Below are 14,727 nucleotides of genomic sequence, written 5' to 3'. Positions count from 1 at the left end.
CTGCCAGCCATCAGTCAGTGCCACCTTTTAGTGCCCATCAGCCAGTGCCATCTATCAGTGCGTCACATGACATTAAAAAAAGTATCATAATCGGTATCGGCGAGTATTCGGTACTTGTACTCGGATTTAAAAAAGTGGTATCGGCACAACCCTAATAAGAATCAACCCCTAATGAATCATCCAGTCTGATGTTAATACAATAGATTCTCAAAGACAGCATTTCAAATTGTTTCCATCGTTTTTTATTCTTTATTTTTATCCCCAAACTCCCACAGCTGGTGACTCATGGGTGACTTTGTTTATTGTGTTGTCGTGGAGAACTGAATGGGAAGTTTTTTCATTGGTTATTATAATACTACAAAATCCATGTCACACTTCAAAACCAGTGTAAACAAAATGCAATTATTAGATGGGGAAACTGGATTTATTTTATAAGGCAGTGCAAAAGCATTGAAAAACCTAACCTATATCAGCCAATCAGGTGTTAACTTCCTCCAACTGGCAGAGGTCACATGATTAAATAAAAATGAGTTTCTCTGACAGATTTAACACCCAATAAAGTGTTTGTAAAGGCTGAGCCTGGTTTCACACTGCTGCGATGTGAGGCGCAGCATGTAATTCGCACAAGAATCGCAGCACATTCCTGCTCAAATTACATGCGGTGTCTCTGGGGTGCTATTTGAGCCATGGATTTGTATAGCTCAAATCGCACCACATTCGCATTAAACTGGTGCAGGGCCCTTTTTTTTGTCCACATCCATGCAATCCGATTCTGCAAATTGTGCTGCGATTTGCAAACCGAATGGGGGGTGTCGTTAACTTAACATACACTCCGCAGTCAGTTTGCATGGACAGGTTGCGATTTATATGCGGTGCCAAATCTGCAGCGAATTTGCACCACATTTGCACCACATCTAATGTGAACCCAGGCTTAAGGTTTTTTACCTTCTCTCTGTAGCAGCCCTCCCCAGGGCCCCAGATGGCAACCCCCCTTTTTTTATTTATTTTTAAATAAAAAATGTTTTTTTTATTAAAGGGACACATTTTTAATATATTTTTATTTTATTTTTTATTAAAGGGCCAATTTTTTTTAGAGGTCTGGGGGTCCCCAGGGGCCCATGGTTCCCCAGGGCCCCGGATGACAACCCCCCTTTTTTTATAAAAAAAAATCTTTTATATATATATATATATATATATATATATATATATATATATATATATATATATAAAAAAAAATGTTTATTATTATTATAGGACCCAGAGGTCCCCAGGGCCCCGGATGGCAACCCCCCTTTTTTTTATAAAAAACATTTTTTTGATATATTTTATTTATATATATATATATATATATATATATATATATATATATATATATATATATATATATATATATATATATATATATATATATATAATATATATATATATATTTTTTTTTATTAAAGGGCTCAGATGTCCCCAGGGCCCCATGTGGCAAACACCCTTTATCTTTTTTATAAATGTTTATTTTTTTATTTTTGTTTATATATTTTTTTTATAAATTTTTTATTTAAGGGCCCAGGGGTCCCCAGGGCCCTGGATGGCAACCCCCCTTTTTTTTTATAAATGTTTCTTTATATATATTTTTTATTAAAGGGCCCAGAGGTCCCGGGTGGCAACCCCCTTTTTTTTTGTAATTTATTTTTATTAAAAAAAAAATAAAGGGCCCAGAGGTCCCCAGGGCCCCAGATGGCAACCCCCTTTTTAAAATATATTTTTTATATATTTTTTTTTATTTTTTATTTTTTTTTTATTAAAGGGCCCAGAGGTCCCCAGGGCCCCGGATGGCTACACCCCTTTTTTATATATATTTTTCTTTCTTCCTTTCTTTATTTCTTTTTTTGTAAAGGGCCCCCCGCTTCTAAATTTGCGGCAGCCCCCCCCTGCTTCTCAATTTCAGGTGGCAGCACCCCCCATCCCGGTTCTCTGCTCCAGGGGGCCCATGCCTGAAGCTGTGTAAGTGGCCCCATAATTCCTGATGGCGGCCCTGCCTCCCGTTAAGCCCCTGTGCTGCCCACAAATCAGGCTGAAAATCATCAGCGGCACGCAGCCAGTGACAGTACTGCTTCACTTCCCAGTGTTTTAAAATGTACAGCACCCCTGGCTTCCCTTTAGACGCGCACTTCTCCCTTCCTGCCACTGGGTGCTGCTTGTATATAAAAGTGAATTAGAATGTGATTTTATAACATGCCCAGTTTGCTCTTCCCGAGGCTGACTTCTTCATGTCCTGCTCCTCAAGGTATGTCACTGTTTGCTAATCTATATTGTAAATTGAAGTTTTCTGTAGAGTGTGCCCAAAGTCTTTATAATATTTGATGATTCACTGCAGGTCTGGTCAGTGTTTTAAAAAGTTCCTCTATTTTACACATGGCATGGCATGGGGTCACAGCACCGTCTGTCCATTCTGCTTTAGCACCATGGGACCCCATGCCATGCCATGTGTAAAATAGAGGAACTCTTTAAATCACAGACCAGACCTGCAGTCCAGGCTGAGTAAGGCCTCAGAGCACATGGCATTACTGTCTGTATTCAACTGCTTGATGGGCTTATTTTGGGCCTGGCTGGTTCACATGGAAGTGTTTTGGCGGCCCACATTTGCGCAGGCACAGCAGCACATTCATTTGAATGGGCCGCCATGCCTGCGTTTCCTGCAAAGAAAAGCGCATGCCTCATGTAATAGGCTGCGCACACGGCACGCCTATGCCCATCAAGCACTGAAATACAGCACTGTCTGTCCATTCTGCTGTCTGCTGTGACTTATCTGCAGTTCCCGCACTGTCAAACTTGCTGCATTTTTAGACGTTTAGGTCACGCTTTTAAAAACACAGTGCGTTTGTGTGTGCAAGAACTGCAGGTAAGTAGCATGGTGCAAAAGCAGAATGGATTTCAAGGCAACTGTATTTTTAAAATGCTGAATGCACCTTTTTTCTGCAGGAAACAAAGGCATGGCAGCCCATTCAAATCAATGGGCTGCTGTACCTGCACAAATGAGGACCGCCAAAACATACATGTGAACCAGCCAGGCCCAAAATAAGCTGGAGGGGGGCCCAAAAAAAATGTTTGCCCAGGGCCCAAACCATATTAAAGACGGCCCTGACTCTTCTTCTTTATTGGCTAAGACAGAAATGAATCACATCTAGCCTGCTCTGGTGCCCCCAATGCAAGCTGCTTGCTCTGGGGACACTTGGCAGCAGGGATGGGCCAGGGGACCTAAGAAAAATAACTTTAAACTATACAAGTTGTGGTCTACTATGCCTTACCACAATGCACAACAATGCATGGACATGGTGTGATGTGTTGTGGTATCATTTGTTTTCAACCACAAACCAAAGCCAGTGTACCACAAAGAACATTTTAGCACACCAAAACGCATAGATGAGAATCACTGAAAAAGGAAACAAATTAAAAATAAAATATATATATATATATACACACACCCCCCCACACTATATAATAATTGCATGTCATTTTTTCCAAATTAAATTGGCTGCCTTGACACAATGCAGAGTGTTTGTGTCCTGTCTCTAGTCTAGATAACTGCACTGTTCACATCGCAGTCGTCCACATGATGGTGTAGGTGCATCAGGCTACTTTCACATTGGGGTGGTAGGCATTAGCAGTAAAGTGGCACCCGTTTTAGCAGCGCAATACCATTGTTATAGCGGCGCTTTGTCAGCACTTTTCAGGCAGTAGCAGGCCTCTTTGAACCCCCAAGAAGGGGTTAAAAGCACCCGTGATGCGGTGCTTCCGAATCACTTTTCAGGCGATTTAGAAGCGGTGCCAAATCATCCCAATGGGCAGGGGCAGTTTGGGAGTGGTGAATACACCGCTCCCACACCGCCCACGCTCCTGCTTGCAGCACTTTTTTTTCCCTGCAAGCGCACCACCCCAGCGTGAATACACCAGGGCTTTCACACTGGGGTGGGTTGAGAGGCAATTTTCAGGTGCTTTACAGGCACTATTTTTAGCGCTGAAATGCCTGAAAACTGCTTTAGCGTGAAAGGGGTTTCATTTGGTGTTCCCACATTCACTTACTGAGAGCCTTAGGCCTAATGCCCTGTACACACGATCTGTCCATCCGATGAAAACGGTCTGATGGATTTTTCCATCAGTTATCCGACGAAGCTGACTGATGATCAGTCGTGCCTACACACCATCAGTTAAAAAAACGATTTGTGTCAGAACGCGGTGACGTAAAACACGTAAAACGACGTGCTGAAAAAAATGAAGTTCAATGCTTCCAAGCCTGCGTCCACTTGATTCTGAGCATGCGTGGATTTTTAACCGATGGACGTGCCTACAGACGATCGTTTTGTTCTATAGGTTTTTTATCCATCAGATAATTTTAAAACAAGTTCCTAATTTTTTAACCGATGGATAAATAACCGATGGGGCCCACACACGATCGGTTTAGTCTGATGAAAATGGTCCATCAGACCGTTTTTATCAGACAAACCGATCGTCTGTATGCGGCATTAGGCTACTTTCACACTGAGGCGTTGCGAATGTTAGCGGTAAATCGTTGCTATTTTTAGCAGTGCTTTGCCGCTGTTTTTGCAGCGCTTTTCGTCTGCTAGCGGGGCACTTTTAACCCCGGCTAGTGGCCGTAAAAGGGTTAAAACCGCCCACAAAGCGCTGCCCATTGATTTCAATGGGCAGGGGCGCTGTAGGAGTATGGTGACCATGTGTCCCGGATTGCCCGGGACAGTTCCGCATTTTGCAGGTCTGTCCCGGGCACCTTCATTCCTGGACATACAGTCTCCCGGAATGAAACTGACACAGCCACCCCCCAAGCCAAACTAATGCCCCCAAAAAACGCTGCCACATCACTGCTTTACTCACTGACAGTACTTGTCCTGGCGGGGAATGCCTGGAGGAGCACATTCCCCACCCCCTGCTTGTGATTGGAGAAATCATAAATCCTGCCTTTTGTGTCCAATCACTGTGCTGTGATTCGTTACAGTACAAGCAGATTTTTGGGAAGGGGGGGTGTCCCTGAATTGTAGTTTGGAAATGTGGTCACCCTATGTAGGAGCGGTGTATTCACCGCTCCTACAGTGCCTCATAGATGCGGCTGGCAGGGCTTTCACACTGGAGTGAATGCAGCAGCTCCTTCAGGGCGCTTTGCAGGCGCTATTTGTAGCGCTAAATCGCCCGTAAAGCGACTCAGTGTGAAAGTTGCCTAAGAAACTAAAATCTGGGGTGGTCATGGCTTGCATTCCACATATAACAATTGGGCTTTTGTTTGCTTCAAGTGGGTATTGCATTACCAAGTTTGCGGGAATTTTATTTTTTTTTGAATTTTTTTTGTGGCCCTGATGGCCACAAAAAAAATTAAAAAAAAAAATAAAACTTGAAAAGTGGCCCCATGGGATTTGGTCACCTATTTGTTTTTAAATAAATTCTATTATTAATAGAGAACTATGATGTTTAGTACTAGTAGTGCTTTGTGTATCAGGTAACAAGCTGCCTTGTTGTTGCTGGGAGGATTTACCTCAGCCACTGAGCAGATCTTCAGTCAGCTGAGTACTGGATTTGTGACCAATTTTTGGCGGGAAAACAGCTGGGCAATGAGGGTAACCTTTCCCCTGTATATCTTCTCCTGTCACTGGACAGAGTGAGCAGTTACCTCAGGTCTGTCAGCTGGACTTATCTCTGTATTATCTTCAGCCTTCCTTTGGATCTTTTGACCTGCTCTCTGCCAAGAATGTATAATCTGCTTCATGAAATATTTTCTGAAATTACTTTACAAAAGGCTTTCATTGTGGACAGCTGCATTATCATTTCTATCTGTGAGTCCTGTACCGGTATTTTCCTCTCTCTGGTTAATGTAAGTACCAGTGCTACCTTGTGTACTGAGTAGTAGCCTACCTAAAGTCATCCAGGGAATGTTCCATCTACCTGTAAGCAAACCAGGACCTGCAACAGAACAGTATCAGGACCATCATCTGCGTCCAGGGAGGATCGAGACATTGTGGTACTGCGGGATCAAGATGGCTACCGCGCATTAGCACATTGCTCTCCAAAGCACCGCCAGGCAGATGCATAAGATCATGAGGCTGGACCGGAGGTGCCTGAGCATTGCATCACCCCTGGGACCAGGTGGCCATTGGGACTTGTGAGGGACCAGAAGAGGAGGATTACAGACTGGAAGTGTCAGCAAGCAGGCAGAAAGTGGAGCAGCCACCATGCAAGAATATGCAGGCCAAGGACGCCCCCCCCCTTCATCAGGTGCCCACAACGCCAGTGTTGATGCCACTGTGAGCCAAGTAAGTAGTGAGTCTGAAGTAGGGTTGCCACCTTTTCTTCAAGCCAAACACGAAAACTTTAGTGGCCTGGGACATCTTTGGGTGCCCAAAGGAGAGTAGTAATGCAGTGTGCATAGTCAACAGTGGGTGTAAACAAATTGCTCTTGCTGACATCATCGCCCTGCCCCTCAGTGATACCAAACCTGCCCCCAGACAGCCACCCACAGCTCCCGGATGGCAACAGATTTGTGCGTGACTTTCTTGATTACTTGGGGAGCCACAGCCTGGTCTGAATAATGTGTCCGGGTTTCAGTCCGCCTTAAACCCGGACACAAGAATCAAAACCCGGACTGTCCGGGGGGTTCCTGGACAGGTGGCAACCTTATACTGAAACCGCTACCCTGGCCTGACAGCCTGATCAACGCCTCTCCAACAGGACCGCAACCGTTATCATAGGCTGGGGGTGAGTACAGGTTCTGAGGTTGAGGAATGTACACAGACTGAACTGTACTATCTGTACTATCTGCTTCAGTCTCCTCTGTCTTCCCTGCTAGATGTGCTCTGGCTATCAGTCTTTAGCCACTTCTTTCTTTCACTCTCAGCTCTCTAGTGCTTTTATTTTTATTTTGTTTGTCACACTTCTGACCTATGAAATGTCTCTATTGTGTCTTCATTTGCTGCAGTTGTATGTACTGTGGTATAATGGCTAGTGCGCCTGTCCAGTATACAGCATGTCAAGGTTCAAGGCTTTCTATGGAGCCAGTTCACCTATGGGTGTGGGTCAGCCGCACTGCATTTTTACAAAGAGTCTTGTACGATTTTCAGTCCGGTTTAGGTGAAATTTGTAGTAAAAATTTGCACCTGAAACGATGAATGAAACTGTTCCGGACTACTTTTATACATGGCCGGATCTATGGAAACCAGTTCTTAGGGGAAGATGTGTGGTCATTCTCATTGTGGTCATTGAATTCTACAGCGTACATGTATACTTGGGAGCATTGGTGTGTGCAGACTATTACATTACGGTGTGCACCCCAAAGCCCAAACACACATGTGTGTGTGTGTCTGTATGTATGTATATGTATATATATATACACACACACACGCTTATAAAATGCAAACAAATATTTTAAAATGTGCAGTGCCAGTAGCTTTTTATTTGTTTTTTTATTATTTTTTATTATTTTTTTATTTACAATTCCTTTAGGAGCCCCTCTGGGGGCTTTGGTGAAATTTCAGGGGTCTAAATCCCTTATGTATTACTTTTGTGACAGAGAAAGGGGCTAAGGACAGAGATTACCCAATCCCTTTCTCTGCAGTGTCAGCTGCACTGAACAGTGAATGAATGAGAAATGCTTTGTACTTAGGAGCTTTGTGTTAATTTACAAACTGAAGCCTAGGAAACACAGTTTACTAGACTTCAGTTATGAACAAGGTGAGTGATCTGTACTGATCACTCACTGTGCTCATTCGGAAAAGGAAGCGGCTGGTAAATGACATGGACCCAGGCAACAGGGGGAATTTATGCTGCACAGGGGTGATTAGGGTGTGCCCATGCACACCTATGCTTGGCACATATATATATATATATATATATAATATATATATTAGTATATCACAAAAGTGAGTACACCCCTCACATTTTTGTAAATATTTTATTATGACTTTTCATGTGACAACACTGAAGAAATGACACTTTGCTACAATGTAAAGTAGTGAGTGTACAGCTTGTATAACAGTGTCAATTTGTTGTCCCCTCAAAATAACTCAACACACAGCCGTTAATGTCTAAGCCACTGGCAACAAAAGTGAGTACACCCCTAAGTGAAAATGTCCCAATTGGGCCAAAAGTGTCAATATTGTGTGTAGCCACCATTATTTTCCAGCCTTAACACTCTTGGGCATTAGGGTCACCAGAGCTTCACAGGTTGCCATTAGAGTCCTCTTCCACTTCCACTTCTCCATGACAACATCACGGAGCTGGTGGATGTTAGAGACCTTGCGCTCCTCCACCTTCCGTTTGAGGATGCCCCACAGATGTGCAATAGGGTTTAGGTCTGGAGACATGCTTGGCCAGTCCATCACCTTTACCCTCAGCTTCTTTAGCAAGGCAGTGGTCATCTTGGAGGTGTGTTTGGGGTCGTTATCATGTTAGAATACAGCCCTGTGGCCCAGTCTCCGAAGGAAGGGGATCATGCTCTGCTTCAAAGCCGGGTGCCCACTGCAAATGCGCAAGCCACACTGCACCTTGTGAAACCAGGTACCCGCTCCCTCCAAAAAAGTGCCATTTGGGGGAGGGGGGAGGCCTTAAAGTGGAATTTGTGGAAGTGGTGGAGCATTGGAAGGCTTTTGGCATACCTACATGATCCTATTTGTGGCACCTCCACTGATTTTAGTACATGGCTCTGCTTTTCCTTTAGTATATCACGGATGTAAAATGTGCTCTGTTGGGGGTGTCTGACTTCCAATGAAGTAATGATTAATAAAATAAGGATTTATTTACAATAGGGAAATAAATACATTATAGTTACAGGTTAGGAAACTGTAAAACTATTGAGGGGGGGGGGGGGGGGGGGAGGTGGGACATGTCTGTCTTCTATCGTACACAAAATCCTCACTGAATCTCTCATAGCAAGGGCCATTTTGTCCAGTGTTGAAACACGTCCTCCAGTTGGGGGCATTGGTAATAGAGGGGCCAGTAAATTAAACATTTACCAGCGCCTTCCCTGCTCTCCATCCTGACAGATCCCCGCAGCAGCCGGCAGGAGGGGAAGCAGGCAGTGCTGTGGGGGGTAAGGGGGGGGGGGGGGGGTAGTACACATGTGCAGGCTGTGAATAGGAGGAGCGGCAAGTGGGGGGGGAAATGAAAACAAAAGAAAAGAGCAGCGCCATCTAAGTACAGCAATGTAAAAATGTCTATGAACAAATGTAAATAAAGTGACTTACACTGCTGCAGATGTAAAAACGCATGTAGTACAAGAAAGGTTCCTCCGTGGGGGGGGACGTGCTGCGGTGTGGAGAACCCGTTAGCTTCTGAAGTGCCGGTGGCTCCCAGCACTTCTTGGACACTTTGGGTACACACAGAACTGGCCGCTGATGTCACAGCCACCAGTGTTACCGCTATCAATGGCCCTCCACACCCACACTGCAGCACAACCCCCCCCCCCCCCCATCATAGAGAGGATGAACCTTTGTACTACATAAGTTTACACATCTGCAGCACTGAGTTGCTTCATTTACATTTGTTAATAAACCTTTTTTCATTGCTGCACTTAGATGGCGTCGCTCTTTTGTTTTTATGTACTTGCAGAGCCAGCAGCCATCAATTACCAGTTACTTCCTCACCAGAGACTAGAGACTAACTACCATTTATGGATTTTACTACTTTCTTATGTTGAATCCTGTTTCAATTCCCTTTTCCTCCAGCACCTTGAGCACCAATAAAGGTGTTCCTTTTTGAGTGAGAGAACTGATCATCTCCATTTTCCTTCTGCAGCTGCAAGAGAAAAATGGAGGCGATTGGTTCCTCTATATGCCACCCCTCCTATCCAGGTGTACAGAGGGCCGCATAGGAGCATGGAGCCGGGTCACATTTGCATATGCACACCCCTGGCTTTTGGTGTTTGTATCACGTGTTATGCCCATGAGCAGAATTTCGTTACCAGGATTCATGCTACTCCTCTTGAGAATTTGGTCATTACTGGTCTGGGAAATGGTGTTCAGAGTTTTGGCCAGAATGTTGTTCCCTTAAAGCTTTTTCCTGCCATTATGGCTGTGTTATAACCCCCCCCCCCACACACACACACACACACACTGAATGCAACTTTGAAATCTTGCTACTTCACTTGAAGGGGCTTGTTTTCAAAGCCACAGGTCAGTGCAATTTCAGGTGCGACTTGCCTGACATCTGTGTGACTCCATGCACATCAGATCTCTATGCAAGTTGCACCTGAAATCGCAAAAAGTAGTGCAGGAACCTTTCCCCCCCCCAGAGTCGCACCAATTTGAACAATTCCGTTGCTGACAATAGGGTGCAACTTGTCATGCAATTTGGAACAGTCAAAGTTACACCAGTGTGAACAGGGGCTTATTGCTGAATCTTGCAATAGGGTTTTTATGCAATTCACAGTCTTAGATATCCTCATGTAATATTTAGGTTAAAGTAAGTGCTTTCCAGGCTTGCAATTATTTAATAGCAGATGCTCTGTTTTACAGAACTGATTAAGTAAAGGTCTAGAACAGGGGTCTCCAAACTGCAGCCCGAGGGCCAGATGTGGCCCTTTGCTAGCCTTTATCCGGCCCTTGGGGCTTTATTCCTCCCATTGATATGGGGCACTATTCTTCCCACTGACACCAACAAGGGGGCACAATTTATTTCACTGATACCAATGATGGGATACAATTACTCCTACTAATAGGGGCACTACTCCTTATCCTACTGACTGCAAACTCTGAGGCCATATTTATTCTCACCAATGCTGGGCCTGGGACATTTTCTAAACCCCGCTGGCCACAATCCGGCCCTCCTAAAGTCTGAAGGACAATAAACTGGCCCTTTGTTTGGAGACCCCTGGTCTAGAACACCAGTTTCTTTTGATTACAGTTTATTCTTGTATATTAAAGTGGTTCTAAAAAGGTAGAAGGGTTTTTTTTTTTTTTGCATGCATCAAGATAAAAAAAACTTCTGTATGCAGCAGTTCCCCAATAATTACTCTCGATCCAGCGATGTTGCGCAAGAAACTCGACTGTCCAGGACTCTCCCTCCTCATTGGCTGGGACAGCAACCAGAGTCAATAGAAAATCAAAGTCAGCCAATGAGGGGAGCGAGAGTGGACAGGGTGCCTCCATAGCAAGCTGCTTGCTGTGGGGGCACTCAGTAGGACGGAGGGCCCAGGAGCACCGAAGAGGAGGATCTGAGCTATTGGATCACAAATTTTATTCAACAGGTCATGTGATATCACTACTGCTACAAATCAATCTGCTCATGAGACACGTTAAAACAGCCTTCCTATTCAGTTCAGTGTAATTAAAGTAAAGTAAGTTGTTAAAGTTTTTTTTATTTTTTTTAGTACTACACTGTACGAATCTCAGCCGGTTCAGCAAGAACTGGCTGAGATTCAAACCTTTAATGGGCAGACTGAATGTACAAAGCTGATCGATCAGCTGTAGTACAACCAGACTGCTGTATTCTTATACGATTATCGCATCTTCCCCTGTCAGCACTGTGTTCATGGGGGAAGCGTGGCTGCAGGAAATAAATTTGCACAGTGTATGGCCGATCTAAGAATAGTTGAGCAATATGCATGGCCTAAGGCCTGAAAGGATATCCATTAGAGCCATTTTACCTATTCACAAGACTTTGTCATCCTTTTTCTGGTGTATGTATATATATATATATATATATATATATATATATATATATCAGAATTTTAATTTAACCACTTAAAGACCAGGCTTTTTCTGGCATTTTTTGTTTACATCAGGTATTTTTTTTTGCTAGAAAATTACTTCAAAACCTCCTTTTTTTTTTTTTTTTTTTTGTCACACGGTACTTGCACAGCTGTTTTTCTGGGTAAACATATATTTTTTTTAATCTTAATACAAAAAATACATTATATTTTATAAAAAAAAAGTGGGTAAAAGAGGTGTCAATGTTTTTTTAAAAATGTGATGGTATCACCATAAATGTCAGATCATGGACAGCAATATGTAGTTTGTCGCCATTGCACGGGCGAGCGCAATTTTATAGCGTGAAATGTTTGGCATCTATTTACTCAGTGTTACATCATCTTTTGAATGTTACCAATTGGCTAATATATTGTGTTTTTGTGTGTTTTTCCCCCCACAAAAATTGCATTTGAAATACCACTGCGCAAATACTGTGTGACATAAGCAATTTCAAAAACCAACCAATTTACTGTGTACCGTATTTATTGGTGTATAACACACAGGCGTATAAACACGCACCCTAACTTTCTTTAATACAGTGGTTCTCAACCTGGGGGTCAAATGATGATTTACCAGGGGTCACCGAATCCTGGGCTGTTCCTGAAGCCTGTATCACTCTCCCAGCATTTTTGCAGCCACCCAGCAGGGCTATCCCTGGAACCCGCAGCTGCCCACTCAGCCTCTTCGCAGGTGCCCATTCAGTTTACGGCATGGCTGGGGGGCAAAGACTAGAGGTCAGCTGACTGGTGAGGAATGTGAAGTGGGAGGGGCTGGAGGAGACCCGATCTCCTGATTTCGGCATAGGTGTCACTCCAAGAAACACCACAGATCTGGAGACACAGTGAAGTCGGAGACAGAGAGTTACACTACCTGCGATTATAGTTGCCAATACAAGGACTCAGGGAGCGCTAAATGCCTGTGGGTTAGGGGCGTAAATTACTTGTCTTGGGTGCCAACAACCTACGCTATGAAAATTATTTTACTGTTAGGGGTCCCCACAACTTGGGAAATTTTATCAAGGGGTCACGACCACTGCTTTAATAGAACCCAGCTCCAGATATCAGTAGAAAACCAATAGGGTTTGAACCTTCGTCACTTTATCCAAAACGAATACACTCTCAACATTCTTTACAAGAACTCTACCCGTATATAGGTCGCTGCAAAAGTCACAAAAAAAAAATAAACCACAAAAAACACACAAACACAGGACACTAAAAGTACAAAATATTTAAAAAAAAGGAAAATGTTGGAAACATCCATACATATACGTCTGAGGAGTAAAAATATGAAATGTACATTTTTTTTTTTTTTTACAGAAACCACTCTCCATTTTTAAAATGACATGGCCCAACAGCCCTGTTGAAATGCATTTCCAGACATGCCAAATGGCTAAAATAGAAATGACCTTTTCAAATGTTACACATATGTCAAACACTTAGATTCTAACCCTGCTCAATACATGATTATACACGGATAAAAGATAAATTAAAATACAAGATATGTTAAAAGGCACATCTTCATGCTCATTAAAAAAAAAAAAAAACGCACATACATAGAATAGAAATGTGTAGAGCGATTGTGGGCTATAACCCAACTCAGCCTTATGCAATAAAAATAGGGCCAGTTTTGATGAGCTGCCATGGAATACCACGTACCTTTCCCAGCCCTTATGCATAAAGGGTCTGAAAGAACTGCTTATTGTGACCAAATTTAAAAAGGAACAATTCAATTGCTACAATGGCAGCATTTCAAAAAATCCAGAGAGGGTTTGAGTATTTTATATTTACCAAAGTCTGCCGTCTGTGTCCCTCGTTGGTGCCAAGGACCTGTAATTCAGCACTGCATATGTGCCCATGCTGGCCCATCCTTCGCCAGTCCCCTTGCAACATCACCAGTTCTGTAGGTCTTCTGGATCATGGGAGGACACGTCACTGGGCAGCCAGTAGAAGTGTCCACATCACTCAAGTGGTGACATCGTCACCTAACAAAAAGGAACCCTCCTCTTTTGCACATTTGGATAATAACGTTTTTACATTTTTATGACAGCGATTATTATGGGGGGGCCTATCGATTTGAAAAGCTATGCAGTAACCACAAAGTGGTGCGTTCACTCCTTTATAAAAAGTATGCATTGCTTGCAACAGATAGGAACCTCAGGACTGGACAGTGCTCACTTTTTTAGTAATTTCTTGCACAGGTTGTGCTAATGTAGTAAATAAAAACAGAGATTTTTGTCCAGAAGGGTTTGTGGGCTGGTAACAAGAATTATAAGTCTCTGCAATAAAGCTTGGTTTGTTGAAATGTGTTAGCCTGAGCTTACAGAAACAGTTTGTGTAAAGGGCAGTAGGCCAAGTCACTGAAATAAACTCTACTCTGTTATCTAGCACTACTGGCATCTTAGATCCCCCTCCCAGATGGCATGATCTCTGATTTCTCTTAGCACTAGCTTTTGTTAATATGAGGTTTATCGGTTTGGATATAATGCTACTCAACATGAGCCACTTACATTAGGTCAATCAAGAAATGCTAGAAAAACTGTACAAGCACATGTTGCCTGAAAGGATTCCATTTTCATGACAGTGATGCACAGCGACTGCAGCAGGGTAGTGCTTGCTGCTGGGTTCGACAATCATTGGGTCATTCATATTGTGACCTACAGAGATAACAGTGGACTGAAGCAGATTGGATTTTCTTTCATTTCAGCCAATATTAATGATCAGTCACAAAGGCACATACAGTTACTTCAGTTCACTATTTGGCAATGACAGCGCTCGCCCTTTGGCGATCACATAACCTTTCCATACAGGTCCCTTCCAATAGGCATACAATCCTACCTATCAGAACAGTTTGAGGACTAGTCAAACACGTATTTGCCCATCACCCGAAATACTAATATATATATATATATATATATATATATATATAGTATCTCAATCTGAAAACAAAACCCCCAAGGGACTTTAACAGCTATGAGTAGCAAAAGAAAAAAAAA

General features: G+C 43.1%; 1 long non-coding RNA gene across 1 annotated transcript; it reads right to left on the bottom strand.

The window, feature by feature from the left end:
- Positions 1-12,994: 12,994 nt before the first annotated feature.
- On the bottom strand, positions 12,995-14,635 carry LOC120946976. The gene is made up of 2 exons (XR_005750805.1): positions 13,959-14,635; positions 12,995-13,923 (listed from the first exon to the last, which is right to left on the bottom strand). It is a non-coding gene; the product is annotated as an uncharacterized LOC120946976 (long non-coding RNA).
- Between the last annotated feature and the right edge of the window lie 92 nt (positions 14,636-14,727).

This window comes from Rana temporaria, chromosome 8, assembly GCF_905171775.1.
Source record: "Rana temporaria chromosome 8, aRanTem1.1, whole genome shotgun sequence".
NCBI lineage: Eukaryota > Metazoa > Chordata > Amphibia > Anura > Ranidae > Rana > Rana temporaria.
This window is presented reverse-complemented; position numbering and strand designations above follow the sequence as displayed.